We start from the raw sequence: 11129 nt of genomic DNA on the forward strand, positions 1-11129 counted from the left end.
GTGGCAGACTTTATCAGCAACTAATTGTCCTGATTCTAGAAAATAACACTTTTGTTTTGTTCACTATTACCTTGTCTCTCATCACTATTGTCCATATTGTACTTATTATCCAGTCTGGCCTCCCATTCCAATTCTCTCTCAACTATTTCTCCATAATCTACCTGGCTCTTAAATTCTACAAGGACAGTGGCTATGTAATGTAAGTTCCAAGAACCATAAGTGGCATATATCTGATGCTTAGAAATATTTATTGAATTGAATTTAAACAAAGTTTTCACCTTGCATTAATTACTACCATTTATTTAAATCATTTACTCAGTTAAAAATTATACACTTTGTTTAACAATTCTGATTATTGAGCAACTTTTCTGTCTTGATTCTTTTTTTCTTTGTACTAAATTCTTCAATAATCATGAGTCTCTTGCTGTTGATTAATCTGCTAAAGTATTTGCAGGTCAGTGTTGGCATGTTCATTATGTAAAAGTGCAGGATTAGCATTTAGTAAATGTGTTCAGTATTATATAAATTTCTATTTAATCCTCTAAGATTTTTCTTATACTAAAATCCAATAATTAAGAGGTGAGAGTTTTACCTTAGAGATCAAACCTGTATCCTTAGTGACTACAGATCTTTAACAACTTAGATAACTTTTTAAGAATGCTGCTGAGCCTTCATACTAATGACTACATATGGGATTGCAAAAGCAGATTTTAAAAATTATAATGTCCGTTAATGGGGGAAGAAGTAACTCATCAAGATGAAACCAAGGTGCTGACAGACAGGAGAACAATGCTGGCATCTAAAAAGCTATAAGAGCTCATGAAAAGTGGTCTTGGAGAATTAAGAACATTGAGGTGTGTTCCCTCGATTCCCTCTTTGCTGAAAGTTTTTATCATAAATGGGTGCTGGTTTTTATCAAATGCTTTTTCTGCATCTATTGATATGATCAGGTGGTTTTATCTTTCATTTTGTTTATGTGGTATATCATGTTTACTGATTTGCAGATATTGTACTAACCTCACATACCCCAAATGAATCCAACTAATCATGGTGTGTGATTTTTTTTTTATGTATTTCTATATTTGGTTTGCTAATATTTTGTTGAGAATTTTAGCTTCTATGTTTATCAGGGATATTAGCCTATAATTTTATTTCTTTGTTATGTCTTTATCTGCTTTTGGAATTATGATAATGCTTGCCTCATAAAATGAACTTGGGAGTTTTCCTTCCTCTTGAAATTTTTGGAATAGTTTGAAGAGAATAGGTGTTAGGAGATGCTAATGTCACCAACCTTTGGGGAAATGCAAATTAAAATCACAATGAGATATCACCTCATACCTGTCAGAATGGCTATCATCAATAAATCAAAAAAACAGTGTTGGCAAGTATGAGGTCTGTCTGAAAAAAGTCCTACCATTGTTAATATAACAAGAATGGTTTGCACAATATTGACTATAACCTGGCAGCCAAGGAGAGTGGACCGACTGGTTGTGTATGTGTGAACAATGATGACTTCACTGAACTAGTCAGTGAGGGCAGTAGATGCCATTGAGTGAGCTTGTGTGCTGTGTGGCTGTCACATTCAAAATGACTGAGTGAGTAGGGCAATGAATCTGCATAAAATTTTGCATTAAGCTTGAACATTCCTCCACAGAAACTATTCAGATGATTCAGAAGGCCATAGCTATGGGCAACTGGTGACTGGCAGCTTCATCTCAACATTGTGCCTGCTCATGCATTATGTCTAATGCAGAGTTTCTGGCCAAACATCAAATCACCCAGGTGACTCAGTCTGCCTACAGCCCAGATTTTGTGCCCTGAGACTTCTGGCTTTTCTCAAAACTAAAATCACCTTTGAAAGGGAAGCCACTTCAGACTATTGATGAGATTCAGGAAAATATGACTGGGTAGCTGATGGCAATTAGGAGGACTGTGTGAGGTGCCAAGGTGCCTCCTTTGAAGGGGACTGAGGTGTCATTGTCATATGTAAAATATTTATTGTATCTTGCATCTTCTTCAATAAATGTCTCTATTTTTCATATTATGTGGCTGGATACTTTCTGATCAGACTTCATTGTATGTGGAAAAAAAGGAAACCTAGTACACTGTTGGTGGCAATGCAGATTGGTACAGCCACTGTGGAAAACAGTATGGAGTTAACTCAAAAAGTTAAAAATGGAACTTTCTTATAACCCAGTGGTTCCACTATGGGGATATATCCTAATAATTCTTAAACACCAATCAGAAAGAATATCTGCACCCCTATGTTCACAGCAACATTATTACAATAACCAAGATCTGGAAATGGCCCAAGTGCTTATCAATAAATGAATAGATAAAAAAGCTGTGGTACATTTACATGATGAAATACTACTCAGCAGTAAAAAAAAAAAAAGGAACTCTTAGATTTTGCAACAGCATGGATGGACCTGGAATATGATGCTAAGTGAATTAAGCCAGTCAGAGAAAGACAAGTACCATATGATTTCACTCATATGTGGATTCTAATGACCAAAATAAATTAACACACATAGATGCAGAGAACAGATTACAGCTGTCAGAGGGGAGAAGAGTTGGGGAATGGGTGAAAAATGGTTAAGAGATTAAACAAAAACAAACAAACTAACAAAAAAAAAAAACCTTCAGAGATTCAGTCAACAGTATGGTGACTACCAGGAGAGAGGGATAAGAAAGTAGAATAGAATAAAGTGGGTCAACTGGTGATGGAAGGAGACTTGACTTCGGCTGCCAAACACACAATACAATATACAAATGATGTATTACAGAATTGTACACCTGTAACCTACATAACTTTATTAACTAATGCCACCCCAATAAATTCAATAAAAAAGGAAAATATTTTTAAAAAAGAAAATAAAGTGGCCTTGGGTTTCAATAATAATAGTAATAAATTATAATATAAGTAATTGCATAATAATTGTTAGTTCTATTCTAAGAACTAATAATCATTTAATTTTTTTTCTAGATGCATTACCTATTACAACTTATCAGATAAGAAGAAATATTCTATGTTAGGTTATTATAAATTCCTCCAAACGCAATCAGAATATGATCATAGTGTTGTAGCAATACAGGAGACATTTCAGAGTGAGTAATAATCACATAAATACATGTGGTTTGTGTTTAGTGCTATTAGCTACCACACAATAAAAATATGGTTAATTATGGAAAAAATGGGGAATTAATTGGTTTTAACAACAGCAATCTGTGGAAAATCTTGACAATTATTGAACAACAGCCACAACAATGAAAGAATAACATCCAGGTTATGGATCTTGTTTTCCTCTCTGCATTGAGCTTTATTTATTTATTTTTACTCTGTTATTGATCATTCTCTAACCTGTAAAATGTTGTTGCTGTATGTGCTGAACTCCTGCCATCATCCAATCAGAATGCATCTTCCATTCCCCACCTTGTGGGTCTTACCATTTATCAGTGTTGCTTTTGCTGGCTGGTAGGTTTTTATTTAATACACTGTTTCCCCAACATATTTACCTGCTTAAAGACTGTGACCAAATATTCATTTCTTATCAAATTATAATATAAATCTCAGAGATACAGTCCTAGGTTTATAATCTTCCAAAATTTTACAAAAACCTTTTTAGTGCATGAAAGTCTAGGTCTTCTTCCAGCTCCTAGACTGAAAATACCCTGCTTCTCTTTTCAAATTTCTTCATATTTACTTACTTTAATATGTGATTTCTATTAGCAGTCAGTGTCCCTTTCCCATTTCAGAGCCAGGATTACTGTCTTTGAAGAACAGACAGTAAGAATGTCCTCTATTTTCTTTTACCATAAAGAAGAAAAGAGTACTACTTTTCCTCAACAGTCACCCTCTTGGTAGGTTTTGTATATAGGTTTACAATATATCAAACTTGAAATGATATAATATGCCCTAATAGCCCCATTTCAAGAATCATGGCTCTCACCAAGACGTACATCCAATCTAATGCAGGAGAGAAATAAAAAAAACAGAAATGATGTTTTTTTTATTCTGTGTTGAATTTACTTAAAGTCTTATTATATGTGAAATTGATGACACTCACAAAAAGATACACACACCAGAAACACAGATATAAACTTACATAGGTATAAAGTTATATACATAATATACATACATAATATGTATATTATATGTAAAATATATTATATTTAATATATGTATATTCATGCTATACTAGGTGTTACTATAGAAGGCACAAAAAATGCTTCAAACAGTATCTTTTTCATTCTGCCATTTAGAAGAAACTAAATGTAGAGAGTTGTGAGTGTCTTTCTGGAGATATTCATATACATTTAAAGAAATTTAAAGGTATACATATGCCCTTTTTAAAAATGATACATACCTCCAATGACAATCATTAGAGGCTGAACTCAGGCATGACAAATACTTTTCAAGTTCTTTTAGCTCATAATATTTTAGTGTTGCATAGCTTACCGCACTTGGAAAGATTCAAGGCCATGACAGATCTTGGTAAAAATGAGTATTGTGATCTTAATTCTGTCAATGACTAACTCTTCAAAAGGTAACAAAGTAATCTATTTGTTATCTGTGTCCAAACTCTAATTTCCTGTTTGTATAGACCCCCTCCTTTCATCTTCTTGATAAAAGGATATATAAACTCACATTCAATGAGCAGAATTTTGCTGAATGCTTCATAAGCTCTAATTATGAGAATACAATGTGTTATGTTTCAATCATGAGATAATTATTAAGCATTAGTAAAATTTACTAATTCAATTTAATTGAAGGTGAGAGTCAGCCAATTTAGGAAAATGAAATACAGTGTCATTATGTTAAGTTCATCTGTTGACTATGATTGGAAAAATGTTATTTTCAGGGATAACAGGGGTCCCATTCACAAACTGTGATGTAAATGTTGCCTCCTAGCACAGTGCAAGGTGCAACCTGTGCAACCATAGGTGGCGGTCCCCGTGCCTAAATGTAAAAGGAAGGAGAGTCACAAATTATGATAATGAATTTGTTTACCCTTTTACAGCTTACAAAAGGAAGACAAGGACATTAACATTATTGAAACATATAGTAGTTTAACATTGTATTTCCCTTTTCTTATTGTCATATAATTTATTTAAAACATGTAGTCTGTAAGCCAAATTAGCAAGTACAAGGAAAACTTTAACACAGCATCTGCTCCATGCACTCAAGACTTAAAATTAGCAAGATTTAATATATTGCTGTTTTATTGACCAGCCACTCTACTTGTTTTGATAAATTGTAGTGATTCAATGGAGATCAGCAAGCAGAAATTTCCCCTGAACAATAATAATTCTTTTGTCTCTAACAACTCATTTAAAGTAATGAAACCGTCTTGTTTTCCAACATCTTGTGGCTTTCAGAGATTTTATGAACAGTTGCACACTATAAAATCAGCAATTGTAGATGATTACCACCCCTGGACAATGGGCAAACTGTTTAGATACTTGGTAGCATTCAGGAAGGAAGGAGGTAAAAACCCAACCATGGAAAGACACTCCATTTTGTAGAGGAAATATATATCAGTGGAACTCCAGAGCCCCCTTTTACATTCACTTTTTATGTTGTCTAGCATATCTCTTCTTAGCATAATTCTTCACCAATGATGCTTGTAAATGTTAATGTCCTGGTAGGTTAGTATCTCTGTGGATTTTATTAATAAATGTCCAAAGAAACCTGGATCATCAAGTGATTTCATATAATTAAAAAAGAATTGGCAGTTCCTTTTACCCTTGCAGTTGTGGTGAGGGATAAAGTAGATAGATACTACCCTTTGTTTGGTGCTGAGGCTGGAAAAGCATAAGTGGAAAATTTACCAAGTAGGAGGACTTTCAATGACTGTGAAATTTGTTCATACAACATGGAGAGATATCAAAATAATTATTTATTTTTTAAAAGCTCTTCATTCAATCATTTATTCACTCATAAAAATATTTATTAAGTGCTTCATATGTACCTGGGGGAATAAAGCAGTGAAACTAGAAAATAGTCCCTGCTCTCCTTACATTAATTTTAGTGGAAAAACCAACTATTAACAAATAAGTTAAAAATATATACATACATATAATATATGTAATCTGAAGGTAATAAGAGTTATGAGGAAATAAATAAGTGGAGAGAGCTAGGGCATCATAAGACAATTAATGGGATGTTGAATCAGGCAGCCAGTGATATCCTGAAATATAAGAGAATTGTACAAACACTGGGAGGCTATTTCAGCCTCTGTGGTCAGGGAAGAACTTCCTGCAATGCTAACAGCCAAGGAAAGACCTGAATGACAAGGAGATAGTGGTGTCAATATTTTGGAGAAGAATCTTCAAAGGCCCTCAGTAAGGAGTGAGCCTACAATTTTAGGTGAAGAGAAGTCAGCATGTCTGGACCACAGTAAGTGGGCAGTTGGACAGACAGAGATAAAATCCCAGAGACAGACAGGAATAGATCAAACTGGCCAAGGTAAGATTTTCAGTCTTCATCTGGATCTGTATGTAATATATAGAGCACCTTGAATGTGGGGTACTACCCCTCAGGCCTGGGCCAGGGAGCTATTCTATTACTCTGCATCACCCCTGGAGCTTATTTATTGGTCATTCCATCAGAGTACCACACAAATACTTATTGTGTCAGGTATGATTCTAAATGATGGGAATCCAAGAGAGACACTGCTATCCCTGCCCTTATAGAGTATGTATAGAAGCTATAAATGAAATGATCACAAGCATCATGAGATTTAAGAGTAAGATATATTAGTAATACTTACAATAAGATAGGGTTAACCCAGCTTAGAGTCCAGGTCCAATAGATAAGCAGCAATAAAATAGTATTTCATCTTACATATTTTGCCCCAAAACATCATTCTAAGACTACCTACTATAAAAATAGATTAAAAACATCCATTTATGTATATTTTTATTTTCTATGTTTTTTCATATGCATTATCTCATTTAATATTTAAAATAACTGTGATAGAGGTCAATTATTCCTTTTTTAAAAAGGAAAAAAGCTGAAGTTCAGGGAATTTAAATAAATTGTTTACAGTCATAAAATGAGTTAGTAATATAGGAAGTCTTAGCATTTTTTCTATACCTTCAGAAGTTTGGTCTGAGATAAACATAGTAAAACTGTTTACCCAATAGCATTAGGTGTTTTATTCAGAGGAAAAAGGTAGAGAGAACATTCATAGCATCCTCATTCTTAAGAAATATAGAATCTATTTACAGAGGTGTTCAGATAAGCACCAGATAATAATATGTGCAGAAATCTGGTGTGCATTTAAAGTTAGGGAATAATCTGAATGGTATGACATTATTCTATAACCTTTTCTTTAAAGAAATTTTTAAACTGGGCATATATGTAAATAGATTATGTGGTTAGATTTTGATATTTGTTTCCTTTTCTTTTCCCATTCTCAAAAGCATTGTCAATATGAATCTTATCCACCATTTCCTCTGTGTTTATTGATTAGTTTATAAATGACTGTGTTCTTTGATTTGCAGATTAATTTTAGATACTCTCTCTCCTCTTTCTCTTTCTCTCTCTCTCTCTCTCCAAAACACTTCTGCCCAGGTACTCCAGAAAACCTCACTCAGCATTCTCTCTGATTATCTTATTCTCAGCACTAAGCATGATGCCAAGATTTATATTTGAATGATCTCTTCCTAGAATGCTAAATTGTCAACCTTTAGAAAAGTTTCATTCATTTAATCTTCCTTTTTTTTAGAAAATAAGTAGGGAATTCTATTCAATATGCAATCTTGAATTTGCTCCCTTACTATCCAAGCATTCTCTGTTGTTCTCATATTGTGTAATTCTTCTATTTTTGCTTCATGGCAATAAATGCCTGGTTCTATTAATATTGATTATATTACATTATGTTGTATAATGAACTAGCACTTTGCATATTATCACATAAAAATACAGACTTTATTTACGGGACTTCCGGCCAAGATAGAGGCGTAGACGGACGCGCTAGGTCTCCCTCTACAACTAGAGAGGAATACAACTACTTCAGAACAAAGGATAACTAGAAATTCCAGAAAATAAAACTACACGGAAGCCCAACATATGAAGTTATAAACCAGCGGCGCCCTTTGGGCAGGTAGGACGAGAGAAAGGGGGCGGTGCTGTTTGCGGTCGCACCTGGGACAGCGGCGGGGAGAACAATCCCGGCTGCAGTCGAACCCCCGGCAGCTCGCGACCCCAACGCTGGGGAAAGCAGCCACCACATCGCCTTGAACAGTGAGGCCCAGGGGCGCGGGAGGACGGATCCCGGTCTCCTAGCGGAATAACTGTATGAATCCATCTTGGACCCCCGCCCCCAAAGAAAGTGCCACAGGGCTGCGAAATAGGTCATGGACAGGCACCGGTCGCTGGCTTGTGACGACAAAGCACCACGGCACAGCAAGAAAGGCTGCCGAACGGCGCCGGTCGCTGGGTCATTACGAGTACACAGGCACTGCCCCCGACAGCCGGCCCAAGAAAACAAAACGCATCTGTCAAAATGAGGCAGACAACTATAGAAATTCCAGTGGCGCAGCTCACCAGGCAACAGATGGAGAACCTGACAGATGAACAGATAAGAAACCTGTCAGATGCTCAGTTCTGGGCCATTGTTATCAGGTGGCTTACAGAATTCACAAAAGATCTGGAAAAAGATGAGAAAGAAGCGAAAAACACTCATAATGAAAGGAACAAAACCACATAGGAGACAGATGGTGAGGAAAAAAAATCCAGAGTTCATTTCAACAAACTGGAATATGGAGAAGGAACAAGCAGTCAACCAATGCAGCGAGAGAAAATGGGAAGCAACGATGAGAGGATCAGAAACCTCTGGGACAGCTATAAAAGGCCCAACATAAGAATCATTGGTTTGCCAGAGAGCGAGGAAGATGAACTAGAACTTGAAAAATTGAGTGAAAATATAATAAAGGAAAACTTCCCAGACTTGGGGAAGGAAATAGACTTACAGGTCCAGGAAGCACAGAGAGTTCCAAAAAAACTGGACCCAGGGAGAACCACTCCAAGACACATTATAATCAAAATGTCAAAAATTAAAGATAAAGAGAGAATCTTAAAAGCAGCAAGAGAGAAGAAAAGAATTATGTACAAAGGGGTCCCAATTAGACTATCAGCTGACTTCTCAAGGGAGACCCTGCAGGCAAGAAGGGACTGGCAAGAAATATTCAAAGTAATGAAAATCCAAAACCTACAACCACGAATACTCTATCCAGCGAAATTGTCATTCAGAATAGAAGGACAGAGAAAGTGTTTCCAGGACAAAATAAAACTGAAAGAGTTCATTAGATCCAAACCACTGTTATATGAGATGTTAAAGGGACTGGTTTAGAAAAAGGAGGATCAAGACAATGAAATCTAAAATGAAAACTGCATCACAAGAAACAACAGAAGCTAGGGAATTGAAACAAAGGCAAAACTAAACAGGCAATGAGAGTGGAAAAAGAACTATAGGTACGGGGAACATATTGGGGGGAGGTCAACAGGGAGGGGGAATGGGAAGAGGGAGGGAGATGATATAGGAATTAAGGATCATGGTAGGAGGGAATGCAATAGACAGAGAGAGGTTGAGAAGAACTGTATGCACAACTAATGGACATGATCTAAAAGGGGGGGACAACTGGAGGGAGGGGGGCCACCGGGTGGAGGGGAGCAGAGGGAAGGGAAATTGGCACAAATGTAATATTATAATCAATAAAACACATTAAAAAAATACAGTTGATCATTTTAAATAATATCATTCTCTTGTTACAAATATTACATATCTAATCTTTTGTTCCCAAAACACCTGCAAATGCCTTATTAAGAATCGTCAATGGTACATGTCAGTTACCAAGTTATTAAGACACAAAAGAAAAGTACATAACTTCAATTATGTATTTGTGCTTATGTGTTGTCTTATTCTTTATAGTTGTATACTCATATATGGCACGTAACATGCTGAAGACACATACTGCTGTCATCTCTTCAAAAAAAATACCATATGATTTTACTCATATGTGAAATCTAAAAAACAAACTGAAGTAACAAGAAAAATAGAAACAGGCTCGTAGATGGAGAGCAGGATGAGAGCTCTGGGGGCAGTTGGAGGGTATAGAGATCAAGCAACAAAGATAAAAAGAGAAAGGACACAGGGACATGCACAACAGTGTGGTGAGTGCAGAGTGGGGGGTGGATGGAGGTGGATGAGGAATAGGGGGATAAATGGTAATGGAAAGAATAAAATTAAATGAATAAATAAATAAATAGTGTTGGGAAAATTGGACAGATACATGCCAACAAATTAAACTAGACCATCAACTTACAATATACAAAAGAATAAGCTCCAAATGGATCAAGGACCTAAATGTAAGTCTTAAGATCATAAAAATCCTAGAATAAAACATAGGCAGTAAAATTTCAGACATTTCTCATGGCAATATATTTGCCAATGCATCTCCTCAGGAAAGGGAATAAAAGGAAAAAGTAAACATGAAACTACATCAAACTAAAAAGTTTTTGTACAGCAAAACAAACCACCAGCAAAATGAAAAGGGAACCCACTGAATGCCAGGACATATTTGCTAAAGATACAGATGATAATCTGATAAGGGGTTAATTTCTGAACCTATACAGCTCAACACCAAGAAGACAATCCAATTAAAAAATGGGCAAAGGACCTGAATAGACATTCTCCAAAGAGGACATACAGATGGCCAATAGATATATGAAAAAATGTTCAATGTCCCTAATCATCAGAGAAATGCAAATTAAAACCACAATGAGATGTCATCTCACACCTGTCAGAATGGCTATCATCAATACAGCAACAAACAAGTGCTGGAGAGGATGTGAGGCAACGGGAACTCCCGTGCACTGTTGGTGGGAACAGAGACTGGTGCAGCCACTGTGGAAAGCAGTATGGAGACACTTCAAAACATTAAAAATGGAACTGCTTTATGACCCAGTGACCCCACTTCTGGGAATGTACCTAAAGAAACCCAAAGCACTGATTCATATGGTATAAGCATCCCAATGTTCATTGCAGTATCACTTACAATAGCCAAGAGAGATGAATGGATAAAAAGCTGTGGTACATTTACACAATGGACTACAACTTACC

At 35.9% G+C, this 11129-nt stretch overlaps 1 protein-coding gene across 1 annotated transcript in view; it reads right to left on the reverse strand.

The window, feature by feature from the left end:
* Nucleotides 1-11129, reverse strand: part of KHDRBS2 (KH RNA binding domain containing, signal transduction associated 2) — a 571359-nt gene that overhangs the window by 271511 nt on the left and 288719 nt on the right. The window lies entirely within an intron of this gene.

The sequence above is a fragment of the Furipterus horrens genome, unplaced genomic scaffold (assembly GCF_987537825.1).
Source record: "Furipterus horrens unplaced genomic scaffold, mFurHor1.1.pri manual_scaffold_6, whole genome shotgun sequence".
NCBI classification, from domain to species: domain Eukaryota; kingdom Metazoa; phylum Chordata; class Mammalia; order Chiroptera; family Furipteridae; genus Furipterus; species Furipterus horrens.